General features: G+C 41.7%; 1 protein-coding gene across 1 annotated transcript in view; it reads left to right on the top strand.

The window, feature by feature from the left end:
• The window catches only part of LOC123330947, a 419147-nt gene extending 410844 nt beyond the window's left edge, over window positions 1–8303 (top strand). The window contains exons 6-7 of the transcript XR_006547250.2: window positions 7493–7562; window positions 7726–8303. The gene's annotated coding sequence lies outside the window, so the exon portion shown is untranslated. The remainder of the gene's footprint in view (window positions 1–7492; window positions 7563–7725) is intronic.
• Window positions 8304–18044: the final 9741 nt, after the last annotated feature.

Genomic DNA, 18044 nt, shown 5'->3' with positions numbered 1-18044 from the left:
GATTATATTCTTTGCAGCCAAAGATGGAGAAGCTCTATATAATCAGCAAAAATAAGACTGGGAGCTGACTGTGGCTCAGATCATGAACTCCTTATTGTCACAATCAGACTTATATTGAAGAAAGTAGGCAAAACCATTAGACCATTCAGGTATGACCTAAATCAAATCACTTACGATTGTACAGTGGAAGTGAGAAATAGATTCAAGGGGTTAGATCTGATAGCATGCCTGAATATTTATTGGAAGGACTGATGCTGAAGCTGAAGCTCCAATACTTTGGCCAGGTGATGCGAAGAACTGACTCAACGGAAAAGACCCTGATGCTGGGAAAGATTGAAGGCTGGAGGAAAAGGGGATGACAGAGGATGAGATCGTTGGATGGCATCACCAACTTGATGGACATGAGTAAGTTCTGGGAGTTGGTGATGGACAGGGAAGCCTGGCGTGCTGCAGTCCATGGGGTTGCACAGAGTCAGACACAACTGAGTGACTGAACTGAACTGATACCTACTGCATTCATATGAAAAATTCACCATAGAAATTAGTGTTTAAAGAGAGGGGGTACAAATATAATAGCTGTGAGCATCATTAATTCTTCCCTTTGACAGTTCTTTGGTAACGTCATGCTTGCTTCCCCAGTCCTGCTTTCTTGATCTCTTGGGAATTTTGCTAGGCTGTTTATAATCTCAAGTTCTATGTTTCTTTCTCTCTTCTTCTCTATGATTCTATGCTTTCACATTCCATTGATCCAAGATATGTTCAGGGAGTGAATTGGTCCAATGGAGGAGGCCAGGAGAGATCCATTGCTTGGATGAAGAGCAGGTTTAAGTGTTTTCAGTTCAGTTTAGTTGTTTAGTCATGTCCGACTCTTTGCGACCCCATGGACTGCAGCACACCAGGCCTCCCTGTCCATCACCAAAGCCTGGAGTCTACCCAAACCCATGTCTGCTATTGAGCTGGTAATATTATTCTTCAAGGAAAATAGATGCTCAGAAATTTTGGTGTCCAAATTTGGCTTGTTTTTTTATAATGGCTTAATGTCAAGATTCATGCTAAAGCAGTTGCTTTCCAGGTTTTATTTTATTTGATCACCTTTTTGTTCCTTTTTCCCCCATTTAACTATCATTCCTGGATCTGGAATACCATTTAAAAGGTTATCTTTGCATTAAGGGAGTAAAATGCATTAGTTGAATTTGAGCTGTTTTCCAAAGAAAACTGTCTATCGCAATGATGGGCAGAAATGTACTTCTCTCATATAAGTCTCTGCCTCATTTTCACCTTGTCCTTTTCATTTTCTTCAACCCTCTTACACCTGGCAGGGCCTTCAATCTCTATAAAGGAATGGCTCTGCACTGTTTGCAGTGGTACCTTTTTAATATTCTCCGTTGCATGTAAAAGCATCTAAATTGACTTCTTCAAAGTTGTCAAGTTGCATGGTCTATTAACTAAAGACATGAGTACTGATTTGTCTTCCCTGGAGTGCTTGTGAATGAACTATGGCTTACATTCAAAGCTGTGTCAACAGATCTTGGTTCTGAATGACCCAGGCTGTCCAATGTCAAAGGCATGTAAAATTCCTATCTTCTCTTAGTAGATGTGCGAAGTCACTGGGGTTTACTCATTCATTCATTTATTAAACAAGTATCTATTGAATGTCTACTTTATGTCAGATACTCTGATAGACATTGGCTATATAATTGGGGAATACAGTAAGGAACAGTTTTTGTTCTCCTTGATTGTGAAGGTGAATATTAGTCAAATAATAATCATAGTCATCAAATAATATCTATCTCTATGTAAAAATTATCCATTTAAAACAACAAACATGGATTATCTCATTCAGTTTCTGAGGATCCGGGGATTGGGAGCAGCAAGACACTGAGCCAGGTGGTTCTGGCTCAGAGTCTCTTAGGTGACTGTGTGCAAGTCATTGGTAAGCGCTGGAGTCTCTGAAGCTGTGACAGGCACTGAGCCAAGCAGTTCCATGCTCACTCACCAGGCTGTCATTCTGACCCCATGGTCCCCTCTGCATAGAGCTCCTCATGATGGAGCATCCCCCTGGAGCAAGTGATGAGAATCAGAGAGAGAAACCCACATGGAATCGACAGTCTTTGAAAACCAAGTCTCAGAGGTGACTTCTGCCCTATTTTGTTTGTCACACAAATCAACCCTGGAACAGTGGGACAGGGGGCCACTCAAGGGTGCCCCTCCAAGGAGGTGGGGGTCATTGGGTGCTGTCTTGGAAGCTGGCTACAAAACACACACAAAGGTAACAATTACTCTAAAATATAGTAAGCATTGTGGAGAACTCGCGTGTGTTTGTGTGTGTGGGTGAGTTCCAGAGCGAAATGGGAGGATCTGACCCGTTGGATGAGAAAGCCTTCCTTAAAAATGTAAGAAATAAGCCGAAATTTGAAGGGTGAAATGGGAAGAGGACCTAGCTTGTTTAGGGGCCCTTTGGGGGGCATTCTCCAGGCAAGAACATGGGAGTGGGTTGCCATTTCCTTCTCCAGTGCATGAAAGTGATGGGGGAGCCTGGTGGGCTGCTGTCTATGGAGTCTCACAGAGTCGGACATGACTGAAGCGACTTAGCAGCAGCAGCAGCAGCATGAGGGGCATAATGCTTTCAAATGACTGAGAGAAAGCCAGAGTGTAAGGAATGAAGAGGAGAGAGAGGAGTGGAACTCACTAAAGTGGGGGAGATGGAGAAGCCGTACTCTGGGGGACCCATGGGCCATGGGAATCATCATGGTCTTCACTCTCATCTTCTCAATGAAAGGGGCTTAAGCAGAAGAATCATCTAGTAAGACTGATAACTTTTTTATCTTTGGGTGTTTAATTAATTAGTTTTTATTGTGTTAAAGTGTATATTATAAAAGCTACCTTTTTTAAAAATTGGAGTATAACTGCTTTACAATGTTGTGTTAGTTTCTGCATGTATAACAAGATGAAATCATGCAGTGCGTACATGTATCCTTCCCTCTCGAGCTTCCCTCCCACCTTTGCTCCATCCCACTTCTCTGGGTCATCATAGAGCACCGAGCTGAGCTCCCTGTGCTAACAGCAGCTTCCCAGTAGCTAGCTATTGTACACATCATAGTGTATATACATCAATGCTACTCTTTCAGTTTGTTCTGGGCTCCCCACCCCTTGCCCCTGCCACAGTGTCCACAAGTCCACTCTCTAAGTTTGTGTCTCTGCTCTTGCCCGGCAAATAGGTTCATTCATCAGAACCATTTTTCTGGATTCCACATATAAATGTGTTCATATACTACATTTGTTTCTCTCTTTCTGACTTCACTCTTTATGACAGTCTCTAGGTTCATCCACATCACTACAAATGGCCCAATCTCATTCCTGTCTATGCCTGAGTGATATTCCTTTGTATAAAGGTACCAAAGTAAAAAAAAAAAAAAATACTTACTATTATTTATTTACTTGACTGTGCTGGGTCTTAGTTGCAGCATGTGGAATCTTTTCATTTGTGGCGTGCGAACTCCTAGTTGCATGTGGGATCTAGTTCCCTGATCAGGGATCAAACCTGGGTCCCCTGCATTGGGAGTGCAGAGTCTTAGCCTCTGGACCACCAGGAACGTCCCCCAAATCTACTTTTTAAACCAGTAATATTTCGCATGTACAGTTCAGAACCATTAATTATTCTCCCAATGTTGCACAACCATTAATTACCACTTTCTATTTCCCAAAATTTTTATCACCCTAAACATTAAGTGAGATATCCCCACTTTCCATTTCCCATAGTCCCTGTAACCTCTAATATACTTTCTTTTAAATTTTTTCTTTCCTAGATATTTCATATAAGTGAAATCAGACATGATTTGTGCTTTGGTGTCTGTCTTCTGTCACTTAGTCCAATGTTTCTGGGCTTCCCAGGTGCTGCTAGTGGTAAAGAACCCACTTGCCAATGCAGGAGACGTAAGAGATGCAGGTTCGATCCCAGGGTCGGGAAGATCCCCTGGAGAAGGAAACGGCAATCCACTGCAGTATTCTTGCCTGGAGAATTCCATGGACAGAGGAGCCTGGTGGGCTACAGTCCATAGGATCACAAAGAGTCGGACACGACTGAGCAACTTAGCATGCACACACATTTTCAGTGTTCATACATATTGTAGTGTATATCAGAATTTTATTCCTTTTTTATGGCAGATTAACGTTTCATTGTATGGATAGACCACATTTTGTTTATTGATTCATGTGTTGACAGACACTTGGTTTGTTTCTACCTTTTGGCTTTTGTGAATCATGTGGCACTGAACTTCGTTGTATGAGGATTTGTTTGAGTCCCTGCCCTCGGTTTCTCAGGGTATACATGTAGGAATGGGATTTCTGGACTACACATTTTTTGAGGAAAAGCTGGTTTCCACAGCAGCAAGACCGGGTGTTTGAAAAGATTACTCTGGCTACAGGGTAGAGACCTGATGAAAGCTAGTAGATAATAGCTAATAACTACGAAAGTTAATAGTAGTTGCCACTGGACACAGGGAGGATCTGATGGTTTGGTGGGATGGAATTCACCTTTTTTGAATATGAAGTATGTATCATGAAGCATTAAAGGGTGTACAATCAAGAGTCATGTGTCATGGTCAAAAGACCACTGAATACGACATGTGTAAACATGGACTTCAGTCTTTCTGAATCACACAGTAACTGGGTCATTGTCTGCGAGCCTGAGCTGCTGGTCTAGGCCTTGGCTTTCCTGTAAGCAAGACTAATCACTTATATTAATTCACCTTGGTCATTAAGAGCCTGTGATTAGAAATGTAAATGGCTGGGGAAATTTAATCCTTCTAGACAAAGAACTTAATCAGTACTCTGTAGGATCCTTTAAGTTCAAAGGTTTTATGTAATCTCATGCAGACCTTTTAAGTTTTGCTTTGTTACTGCATATTTCAGTGTGATAGAAGTCTTTGAATTTAAAGGAAGTTCAAGAATGTCTTTTGGGGGAAAAACACATTGACCTTGTCTGCATGGCTACTTGTGTTTTTGTATTAGTTTGTCCATCTAGTAGGTATTTGTAGCCATTTTGTAAAATCTCTTTTTAAAAGGGTGAGGTGCAAGAGAGAGGGGATATATGTATACACATAGCTGATTCACTTTGTTGTACAGCAGAAAGTAACACAACATTGTAAAGCAATTAAATATAAATTAATAATTTTTAAAAAATGGTGAGGTGATGGTCATACATATCTATTTAATTCATTGTCTCATGCTTGAAAACATTTGGTAAATATTTGTTGCCTGTAGGAGTAAATAAGAGAACATTGAAAAAGGCCCAGCATTCTACTGCTAACTTGGGAAGCTTCAACTTTCCTTTGTAAATTTGTAATGGGAATTAAGGTAACGTTGCAATAATCTGGGATGTTTTGGAGACCATTAGTAGGAGTATTCTAGGAACCAGCTAGAATACAGAAAAGTCTCCCAGATTTTCTGCTACCTAGAAGATAGCAATAATAATGTGCTGACTTAGCTGTGATGAAATTGTCCTACCACAAAGGAGTTGTGTTTTTATTTAATGAGGTTGAGGTCATGGGCCATCTTACATGTCTTTGGTTCTTCCTTCTCCTTTGGAAAACCATGGAATAGGAGAATTCCCTGGTGTTCCAATAAGTAAGACTTTACCTTCCAGTGTAGGAGGCACAGGTTCAATCCTAGGTCTGCAAACCAAGAATCCATATTCTTCAAGTCCAAAAAACCAAAACATAAAAGAGAAGCAATGTGTAAAAAAATCAATGAAGACTTTAAAAATGGTTGACATCGAAAAATATATTTAAATAAAAAGAAAGCAACCCATGGAAATAAAGTTAGTATTTTAAGAATTATGTTCTATTTGTATGAGAAAGGTTATCCTTGATCAGAAGTATGAATATATCCATACTCGGGCCCTCTACAGCCAAGAGTATAAATTTTCAAATGTTTTGCTCTGAATTTTGTCTCTGAGCCAACTGAGAAACCAAAGTCATGGTCTGGCCTCCACTTTCTCTGTTCTCTAATCAGTCCCTGGGCCTGGGGTTGGGGGTGCCGTGCTGTAACTTCAGCGGTGCCCAACTCTTTGGGACCCCATGAGCTGTCACCCACCAGGCTCCTCTGTCCATGGGGATTCTCCAGGCTAGAATACTGGAGTGGGCTGCCATTTCCTCCTCAGGGGATCATCCTGACCTAGAGATGGAACCCAATGTCTCCTGCGGCTCCTGCATTGCAGGCAGATTCCTTACTGCTGAGCCACCGGGGAGGGAATGACAAAAACTGGAGAAACTGTCACGTGAGACCACAAACCCATTCGTGTCTCTCAGAGAGAGGATCAACTATAGGCGTTTTCACATCCTCCAGGCCTAGATACTGTATCACAGGAGTTTTGGATAATACGCTACACACACACACACACACACACACACACACACACACACAGAGTTCATGATTGAATGTTTATTGTTTGCTTTATAAGGTAGGTACTGTTATTCCCATCTTTGTTTTACATTTGGGGAAATGACTTTTTAAAATGTTTTTCTAGAACATTTTAAATTGTAATTTTTATTGGCATAGAGTTGCTTAACCATGTTGTGTTATTTATATTTTCTGTTGTGCAGCAAAGTGAATCAGCTACACGTATACATATATCCCCTCTTTTCAGACTTCCCTCCCCTTTAGATCACCACAGAGCACCCAGTAGAGCTCCCTGAGCAGGTTCTCACTAGTTGTCCATTTACACAGCAGTGTATGTACGTGAATCCCGATCTCTTAATTCATCCCACCCCGTCCTTCCCTACAATTATACTGTTTTAGACCTTGTACCATCCTAGCTGTATCTCCTTTTACTTTGTTGTGCAAGCTGGAAGAAGCAAAGGCTTTTTATTTTGGGAAATGAAGGCACTTGTTAGCTTGTGCATTTCTGAATAAGCAGGGCCTCTCACCTGGGGGCGTTTTGTGCGCGTATTCTTGGCACAGATGCTGATGTGGGCCCCTTGCTGCTCTTCTCTTCCTGAAGTTTTACAAGGTGGGCTGGCCTTGCTGAGGCTGCACCTGTGTGTGGTTGCATTCTTAGATCTCCTAATCAGAGCTGTTGATGGGATTGCCGGCACTTTTTCAGAGTTGTTGAAAAATGTAATGAAGTTGTATTAAAATGTGTCATCTACACATACATAGAAAATTCGTATAGTGACTGCACATATATACTTGCAGAGAAGATACTACTTAGGGCTTCGATGCTGCATTTATGAATCACTAAAAACCCTGTCATTTTCATAATTAAAATGTCATAATATACTAACATATGTGTAGGCGGCTATATTTTTTGAAACAAAACTTGGCATGCATTTTGTGACTGCTCAGAATATATTGGTAGATATGGGCTCCAAAGAGCAATTATTTGAAATCATTCTGAAAAATTCAGGACTTTTATGTATGTGAATGTTTTCTTAGTCTTGGTTTAAGTTTCAGGGATAAAGGAATTTTCTTCTTCTTCTTCTTTTCCCTCCAGTGGTTAAACTATGTGTTGAGAAAATGTTACCCTTTCTATTTGTTGGAATGGATACCCTTGAAGCTTACAGGTGGGTCTTTAAAGACTGCAGGTTGCTGAGGGGTTTTGTAAACTCTGCCTTAGTCACAGAGCAGCCCTTCCACGTTCCACTTGTACCCACTGAACCTTAAGGTAGGCTGTGTGACGGTACGGATAATAGGGCCCCTGACTAACAAGGGACTAACTTCACACAGGAGGTAAACAAAGGCAGATCCTGGAGGCCCACCATGCATCCGGCAGCTCAGGACAGTGGGCACTGATGAGATTCACAAGAAAAAAAAATTTGGTGGCTGAACAGCCAAGCTCCCTGTTAAGCACAATGCAAAGCAAAGCACCAAAGCTGTCGCTAAAGGCATCGGTGAGTTTCCAGTGAAGAGAATGCAAACTAGTAAACACTCAGGGGTCTGATGACTGCAAGCGCCCTTTGAAGCAAGTTCAGGAGTCACGGTTTATACAAGCAGAGCTTCCTTCTCCTCCCAGGATTATGACCCTCAGAAGCCCAGAGGAGAAGTACATTTCAATTTGTTTTACTTTGCAACTAACAGTCCAGTGATGTTTGTGGCATTCATGTGATTTCTGTTTCTCCAATAAATTCAGTTTACAATATTAGAAATCTTATGCAGATGAAGGAAGTCTTTTCCTATATTGAACCACATCACCTGTGTAGACAGATTAGTGATGGTACAAACAAGCTGATTTTTAATGTGTTTGTGTGTGCTGCCAGTTCAGCCATATCTGACTCTTTGTGACCCCATGGACGGTAGCCTGCCAGGCTCCTCTGTCCATAGGATTCCCCAGGCATGAATACTGGAGTGGGTCCATGCCGTCCTCCAGGGCATCTGCCAGACCCAGGGATTGAACCTCCCTCTCCTGCATCTCCTGCACTGCAGGCGAATTCTTTACTGCTGAGCCACAAGATAAGCCTTTTAACATGTTTGAATACATGTAAATATAAATTAAAAATCATTAAAGATTTCTATACTTTAGAACTCAGAACAAACTGGTATCATTTAACTCAAAATCAAACATTACTTAAAAAAATTCTCATCAGCAAACAGAAATTAAACAACATATTGGAAGCATATATATATTTTTAATTGGAGTATAATTGCTTTACAATATTGTGTTAGTTTCAGCTATACAACAGAGTGAATCAGCTGTATATACATATATATATGTCCTTCCTCTTGAACCTCTCTCCCACTTCTCCCAACGCCCCCCATTAACCCCCCCATCAACACCCGCCCCCACCGCCCCCGGCAACCATCTAGGTCATCACAGAGTATGGAGCTGAGCTGTGTTATATGAGGAAGCATATATTCTTTTAGAAGGAGGAAAGAAAAGACTTTCATATAAGCACTAACATTTCACTTGAGAAAGTAGGTATTTTTCTCTTTTGTTCATTTTACCCTCTTTCTGACTCAAGTTAGACTTGGTGTTTAACCAATATCCATCTCCATTCAACCCAGTGAGTGTATTTGTGAGTGAGTGAGTTGGGGTGGGCTGAACGTGACCTTCAGAGTTGGAGATTATGAAAAAGAATGAAACTAGAACACTTTCTAACACCATACACAAAAATAAACTCAAAATGGATTAAAGATCTCAACGTAAGACCAGAAACTATAAAACTCCTAGAGGAGAACATAGGCAAAACACTCTCTGACATACATCACAGCAGGATTCTCTATGACCCACCTCCCAGAATATTGGAAATAAAAGCAAAATTAAACAAATGGGACCTAATTAAACTTAAAAGCTTCTTCATAACAAAGGAAACTATAAGCAAGGTGAAAAGACAGCCTTCAGAATGGGAGAAAATAATAGCAAATGAAGCAACTGACAAACAACTAATCTCAAAAATATACAAGCAACTCCTATAGCTCAATTCCAGAAAAATAAATGACCCAATCAAAAAATGGGCCAAAGAACTAAATAGACATTTCTCCAAAGAAGACATACAGATGGCTAACAAACACATGAAAAGATGCTCAACATCACTCATTATCAGAGAAATGCAAATCAAAACCACTATGAGGTACCATTTCACGCCAGTCAGAATGGCTGCGATCCAAAAGTCTACAAGCAATAAATGCTGGAGAGGGTGTGGAGAAAGGGAAGCCTCTTACACTGTTGGTGGGAATGCAAACTAGTACAGCCACTATGGAGAACAGTGTGGAGATTCCTTAACAAACTGGAAATAGAACTGCCTTATGATCCAGCAATCCCACTGCTGGGCATACACACTGAGGAAACCAGAAGGGAAAGAGACACGTGTACCCCAGTGTTCATTGCAGCACTGTTTATAATAGCCAGGCCATGGAAGCAACCTAGATGTCCATCAGCAGATGAATGGATAAGAAAGCAGTGGTACATATACACAATGGAGTATTACTCAGCCATTAAAAAGAATACAGTTGAATCAGTTCTAATGAGGTGGATGAAACTGGAGCCTATTATACAGAGTGAAGTAAGCCAGAAAGAAAAACACCAATACAGTATACTAACGCATATATATGGAATTTAGAAAGATGGTAACAATAACCCTGTGTACGAGACAGCAAAAGAGACACTGATGTATAGAACAGTCTTATGGACTCTGTGGGAGAGGGAGAGGGTGGGAAGATTTGGGAGAATGGCATTGAAACATGTGTAATATCATGTATGAAACGAGTTGCCAGTCCAGGTTCGATGAACGATACTGGATGCTTGGGGCTGGTGCACTGGGATGACCCAGAGGGATGGTGTGGGGAGGGAGGAGGGAGGAGGGTTCAGGATGGGGAGCGTATGTATACCTGTGGTGGATTCGTTTTGATGTTTGGCAAAACTAATACAGTGTTTCAGGTTTAAAAATAAAATAAGATTTAAAAAAAAAAGAAGAAGAGGGATCCCGGGAGAATAAAAAGAACTGTGCTTTGCAGAGGCTGCTGCAGATTCCTATTGCTGTGTAACAACCACCTTCAAGCTAAGTGGCTAAAACATGCAGCAGCTGCTTAGTCTGCTGAGAAATCTGCAGTGTGGACAGGGCTCAGAGAGAACAGGGCTTCCCTGGTGGCTCAGACGGTAAAGACTCTGCCTGCAGTGCAGGAGACTTGGGTTTGAGCCCTAGGTTGGGAAGATCCCCTGGAGAAGGAACTGGCAACCCACTCCAGTATTCTTGCCTGGAGAATTCATGGACAGAGAAGCCTGGTGGGCTACAGTCCATGGGGTCACAGAGTCAGACACGACTGAGCGACCAAAAGTTTTACATTTTTCAGAGGGAACAACTGATTTCTAATCAGATGGGCTGACTTGAGTTGCTAAGAAGCATCTCTCCATGTTGTTTAAGGTCTTCTTTGCATCATCTCAGCCTGCCTCTTGAGAAACCTGTATGCAGGTCAGGAAGCAACAGTTAGAACTGGACATGGAACAACAGACTGGTTCCAAATAGGAAAAGGAGTATGTCAAGGCTGTATATTGTCACCCTGCGTATTTAACTTCTGTGCAGAGTACATCATGAGAAATGCTGGACTGGAAGAAACACAAGCTGGAATCAAGATTGCCGGGAGAAATATCAATCACCTCAGATATGCAGTTGACACCACCCTCATGGCAGAAAGTGAAGAAGAACTAAAAAGCCTCTTGATGAAAGTGAAAGTGGAGAGTGAAAAAGTTGGCTTAAAGCTCAACATTCAGAAAACGAAGATCATGGCATCTGGTCCCATCACTTCATGGGAAATAGATGGGGAAACAGTGGAAACAGTGTCAGACTTTACTTTCTTGGGCTCCAAAATCACTACAGATGGTGACTGCAGCCATGAAACTAAAAGACGCTTACTCCTTGGAAGGAAAGTTATGACCAACCTAGATAGCATATTCAAAAGCGGAGACATTATTTGCCAACAAAGGTCCGTCTAGTCAAGGCTATGGTTTTTCCTGTGGTCATGTATGGATGTGAGAGTTGGACTGTGAAGAAGGCTGAGTGCCAAAGAACTGATGCTTTTGAACTGTGGTGTTGGAGAAGACTCTTGAGAGTCCCTTGGACTGCAAGGAGATCCAACCAGTCCATTCTGAAGGAGATCAGCCCTGGGATTTCTTCAGAAGGAATGATGCTAAAGCTGAAACTCCAGTACTTTGGCCACCTCATGTGAAGAGTTGACTCATTGGAAAAGACTCTGATGCTGGGAGGGACTGGCGGCAGGAGGAGAAGGGGATGACAGAGGATGAGATGGCTGGATGGCATCACTGACTCGATGGACCTGAGTCTCAGTGAACTCCGGGAGTTGGTGATGGACAGGGAGGCCTGGCGTGCTGCAATTAATGGAGTTGCAAAGAGTCGGGCACGACTGAGTGACTGAACTGAACTGAACTGAACTGAACTGAACGCATCATCTCTGTGTGGTCCCCTCAGTCTGATGTTTCAGATCTCCAAGGGTGAGTGTTCTAGAGAGAAGCTAGAAGCTACAAGGCCCTTCACGGTCCAGCCTTGGATCTTACTCTGCATCTCTTCTGCTGAATCCAAGCAGGACACTAATTAAAGGTGTAAGAATGGGTTTTTTGAAAAGATTATAGCTGTACAATATTGAGAAGTACAGAACAAAATACAGCTTTCAGGGGACAGTTGCTCTACAATATTGTGTTAGCCTGTACCACACATCAACGTGAATCGGCCACAGGTACACATCTGCCCCCTCCCTCCCGAACCTCTCTCTGTCCCACCATAGGCTAAGAATAGATTTTAATCCACAATAACTATTGCAGTAGAGCAAAGAGTCCAATGTGAACTGAACTCAACTTCAATTCACACAGAGGTGACTGATTACTTTTTAAAGGGAGAGTAAGGGAATAATGAAGGGAATGAGCAGGGTGTCAGTAGTCAATGAAGTGGAAAATAATATAAAACAGAAAATGTTAGCATCTGGGTTTGCTAACTAAAGCTTGTGGAAGTTAGGCTGCTGCTATCTTCTCATAGAGGCTGGGATTCAGAGATCCTGTCTTCATGTGTTGACTGGAACAGTCAAAAAAATTTTTTTTTTTTTTTTTTTTTTTTGGGCAACCTTGAGTTTTCTTAAGCAAGAACTTTAAGGAAGCTGAGGGTCATCCTAGGATGTGGCCGGGAGCTGCTTTCCGTTCAAGCCTTTGTAGGTCAGGGTTGAAGCTTGAGTTGAAAAGGGGCTCAGAAGAGCCCTCCCTGAGAGTGATGAAGGAGAGCATCCTTCTCATTAGAGAGGGCCAATTTTTAGAAGAGAAGCACAGAAGGGTGTGACTGTCGGGGGTGCAGATTCCTGGGTGGGGTGGGGCATATACAAGTTTGCCACAGGAGTTAAAGCAGGGTTTCCAGATTCAAAAGTGGCTCAGGTCTTTTAGGTCACATGACCTTAGACGAATTACTTCCTGCTGAAGCTTGGTTTCTGTGCTAGCAAGACGGGAGATAACAGCGCTAGTCATGTCATAGAAAGTTATGTGGATTCATTGAGACAGACAATGCTTGGTACATAGTAAGGAAAGTGCTCCAAGTTCATTCTCATTGTTGTCAGTATTAGGATAGCAGTGATGTGGTAATTTATATGATAATATGAATTCTTAGGGGAAAAAGGTTTTCTTTGTCACAGAGGACCACTGAAAATTGTCAGTATCCTTGTCTTCTCTGAATAGAATCCAGGCTCCAGTAGCTATACACGTAACCTCCATTTCTTTCCTCTCTTGCTTCCCATACAGGAGAATATTCAAAGGGGTGTTTCTGCCATAAGGTCAACTGGGGGCAGTGTGCTCAGAATTCAGGTTAGATCACAAATGGACACCTTCCTGGCTGAATGTCTGAACAGAAAAATGATTATTTCAAGTGAATGTGAAATTCACACCTGTGCCCTTTGCACAGACTTGCAGCATACATGTACAGATTGTTTTTTCTGCTCTTCTTAGAGACTCATACTGTGCTTCGGGCATTTCATATGCAGAACCCACTATTTAGAACAGGACAACTGTCGTGTATCCCTCATCGATCATGGTCAGCTAGTTCATAGCTGGTCAGTGGCTTCATAGCGAGAGAGTTCCGTGTGGTCTGTACCATTGTCGGCACACACTTGATGTTGCGAACAATCAGATCTTAAGAGGTTCGTTAATCAGAACTCAGCAGTGTTCTGGCCTTAAACAAGTGTTCCTTGATTGTACAAACTCTGAGGACCTAGCAACTCACCGAAAATGACTGTAGATGGAAAATTTTTAAGCAACATATATGAATTTAAATGTGACCTACTCATCTATGGTCAGTAACATAATATACATTCACTGCAAAATCACCTCTGTGGAAGAAAGCTCAATTAACAATCAAGGTAAGGAAAAAGAGAATTTCATTCGAACCCAACTGAGGATTATGACCCAGGAGACAGATTCTCAGAAAGATCTGAGAACTGTTTCACCCGTTTACAAGTGAAAGATAAAGTTGCATAGATTTTCGAGACAAATGATTATACATCAAAAGGATACACCGGTATTTTACATCAAGTCCATCAGGGATACATGGAATCCAAGGTTGTTGTTTGTTGTTTAGTCATTAAATTGTGTCTGACTCTTTTGTGACCCCATAGACTGTATCCCACCAGGCTCCTCTGTCCATGGGATTCTCCAGGCCAGAATACTGGAGTGGGTTGCCATTTCCTTCTCCAAGGGATCTTCCTGACCCAGGGACTGAACCCGAGTCTTCTGCATCTCCTACACTGGCTGGCAGATTCTTTACTGGTAAGCCATCTGGGAAGCCCTATAATCCAGGTAAGTAGGGACAGAGCAAGTAGCAAGGCACCCTGACCCCCTGCAGAGTTGAGAAAGAATGCTGTTAAGAAGTTACATTGCTTGCATCACAAGAAAGGAAAAGATGGTAGCTTTCCGGTCCATCAGGCAGTTCCATCTCTGAGGAGGTCTGGTTAGTGTGGGTGCTCACTAGGGCAACAGGGAGGAGGCCCAGATGGACACACAAGAGAGAATTTTATGTTTGCATTTCCTTGTCCCACCTTAAAATTTTATTTCACCACCTCCAAGCAAGGAAGAACATGTCAACAGCAGAAAAGACAAGTACCTTTATGTCAAAGGTAGGTGACTTCTGTAAAACTGACTTGTGTCATCATGGATGGCTTTCACCTAGAACCTTGCTGATGTTAGATCATTTCTGAAAGCGAGGATTTAGGAACTGCTACTTTCTTTTTTTAAAAATTAAGGTTTTTTTTTGTTTTTTTTTTTTTTTTTTACATTGGAGGATAATTGCTTTACAGTTGTTGAGCTGTGTTCTGTTGGTTCTCCCGTATGACAAAGTGAATCATATATATTCATTCTGAGTCTCCCTCTCACCTCCCACCCCACAACTAAGTTTCACCTCACACTGGTCAGAATGACATCATCAAAAAAAATCTACAAACAAATCCTGGAGAGGATGTGGAGAAAAGGAAACCCTCATTCACTGACTGGTAGGGAATGCTACTTTCAACATCAAATAAACTATATTTATATTTATATATCTTGTATTTTCATTCTCACCTTCTAAATGCCCATTTTGTAAAGCATTCCAGTATTTCACATTTGCCCAAGAACATATAAAACTTAAACAAACTGAGCTCCTAAAATATTCTAAAAAATAGTTGATCATAATATTTGTGTTGACTTTACATACCTTTACTTTTATAGGAAATATAAACTCAGTTTGGCATTAATACCAATTATCTTTATTTAAGGCCACGTTTTCCCCACAGCTGAGGTGCAGAAGGCCGATCAAAGTTATAAATGAAGTGCCTAACTCCTAGAGGCACCCTGAGTTATAATAGACTTTGAAATGAGAAATCTATGAATAATTCAAAGGTGTGGGTTCTCTAGTCGGGGGAGTATTTCCCTTAGCACTACACAATAAAAAATTTAGTTTGCTTTATCTTGAAGGTAGGCAGACTAATGGACTGGAACCAAATGTGGACCACTGGATTTGTTCTGAGGCTTTTATCAGTTCTAATGGAGAAAGATGAGGAGGTCGCGCTTCATATTTTTGATAAATCACACAAGTTTGGTTGGGAATATGCAATCGTGTTGCTATGATTATTTTCTTCTTAAAATTAGGAAATAAGCTGGTAGTTGTAAATACAGATGAAAGGTTTCCTCATACCCAAACTAAATGATTGCTAGTTTACACCTCTGGAGGGGGGTCTGAATAATTGTGAATATTTAAGAGTGTACAGCCTTTGTCATACATGATGATGCAATCTCCACAGGCTATCACTCTTTCTTTGCGTATTTTTCATACAACTGCTTATTTGGATTGGTTCCAGGGATATGTCGGCTGGTTACCACTTGAGTAAATATGGGCTTGACTTGTGACATATGTGTCAGAGCCCTTCCTCAAGGCATAGGTTGGAAGCAGATTCCCATTTGGTGGAGCGAGTCATGCTCTGGGACAGATTCCTCTGACTTGCCAGAAATGAAAGCATTTTATTTGTTTAGAGCTGTATAGCTGCACCAAGATCCCAAGGCCCTTGAGACACATGGAAGCAGAGCTTTGCAAGGGGATGACTATGATGATCATTTTTGGACCTGGGTGCTGATTTCAGCTTTTTTTTTTCTTTTTCTTTTGCACAACACAAGTACAATCCCAATGTACAGGCCTGTGACATCACCAAAAAAGATTACGTCTTATGATAAAAAAAATGATAGCAATATAATGGTTCCATTCATGTGACTGCTGGCAATGAACTCTTCTTGTACTATCCCCTCACATATTTCTGGGAGACCCCAAAGAGGTAAATGTTTCATTTATGATCACACACTGAGCTGTTGGCAGAGGACTTAGCTATGTCTGCTCTTCCTCTTTGGGTCTAGTTCCTGCATAGCTGATCTTTTGCCCAAGATGTGTACAGACATCATGACATTCATTCATTTAAAAACATTTTTATTGGAGTATAGTTGATTTACATTGTTGTGTTGATTTCTGCTATTCAGAAAAGTGACTCAGTTACACATATATTCTTTTCCATCATGGTTTATCACAGCATATTGAATATAGTTCCCTGTGCTATTCAGTAGGACCTTGTTTATCCACTCAGTGAAAACATATATATTTATACATAATGGTTTGTATCTGCTAATCCCAATACTTCCCTCCCCTTGGCAACTACAAGACTGTTCTCTGTGTGATTTTGTTTGTTTCACAGATCCACTTGGGTCATATTTTATTTCGCATGTAAGTTACATCATATGGTATTTAAGATACTCATTCTTGAGTTGTGTATTAGTTCTGACAGCAGCAAATACACCTCTGAGTGTATTGAAGTTAACACAACAAATGTTGATCTTTCACAGGTGTAATTCGTGCTCCGTGCTTTCCTTGGCAGCTTTCCTCTACCTGGTGACTCAGGGATCCAGGAATTTTCCATAGAGGGACATGGGAAACAAATGGCCCCAGAAGTTACCACAAGGAAAGGGTAAAGCTGTATGGGCGGGTATTTCCCTGATTCCTTGTCTCACAACCCAGTTCCATTTGCTCCAACCTAACTGCAAGGGAGGCTGTAGAAATGCAGTCTTTCTGTGTGTCCTGGAGGAGAAAAAGGAAACACAATTAAGTAACTATGTAACACCGGGAACCAGAGCATTTCTGAGTTTTGTTCCCATGCTTTGGCTATTATAAATAGAGCTGCAGTGACCTTGGGGTGCAGGTATCTTTTGGAAGGATGGTTTTCTCCAACACACCCCTACCCAGGAGTGGGATTGCTGGATCTCATGGTAGCTCTATTTTTCTTTTTAAAGGAACTTCCATACTGGACCATGTTTTGTCAGAACTTCCCTTGTAGCTCAGTCGGTAAAGAATCTGCCTGCAGTGCAGAAGACCTGGGTTCAATCCCTGGGTTGGGAAGATCCCCTGGAGAAGGAAATGGCGACCCACTCCAGTATCCTTGCCTGGAAAATCTCATGGACAGAGGAGCCTGGTGGGCTGCAGTCCATGGGGGCCTAAAGAGTTGGGCACGACTAATACTTACTTATACTTACTTCCATATGGTTCTCCATAGTGCATGTTACCAATGCACATTCCCACTAACAGCGTAGATTTCTTTTCTGCAGGCCTTTGTAGCATTTATTGTATATAGACTCTTTAATGATTGGCGCTTCAGCCTATCTCGTCGTTTTGATTTGCATTTCTCCAATTATTAGGGATGATGAACATCTTTTCATGGCATTTTTTTTTTCCTGAAGTGTGAGAGGATAATTTAGTTCTTGAAATTGGCTTCATGAGACTGGCCTTGGGTTGAATTACCTCCCGCAGGGCATTTCTTGAGGGCAGGGGTCATTTGAGCCCCACTGGCCTTGAGACACTTGAGTGCCCCAAAGCACGTTTTCAGGTTGTAGTTGCATGAAGCATCCACAAGGCGGCAGCACTTCCTCATGACCCAGTCTGGTAACTTGGGCAACTAGAGCCTTAGAGAAAGTCCTATTGTGCGATTGTAAATTCCAGTGGAAAGTGCCTGAACGGCCAGCCAGGAGAGCTTGTATCTTATTACCTCTTCCATCTTAC

The sequence above is a fragment of the Bubalus bubalis genome, chromosome 21, assembly GCF_019923935.1.
Source record: "Bubalus bubalis isolate 160015118507 breed Murrah chromosome 21, NDDB_SH_1, whole genome shotgun sequence".
NCBI classification, from domain to species: Eukaryota; Metazoa; Chordata; class Mammalia; order Artiodactyla; family Bovidae; genus Bubalus; species Bubalus bubalis.
This window is presented reverse-complemented; position numbering and strand designations above follow the sequence as displayed.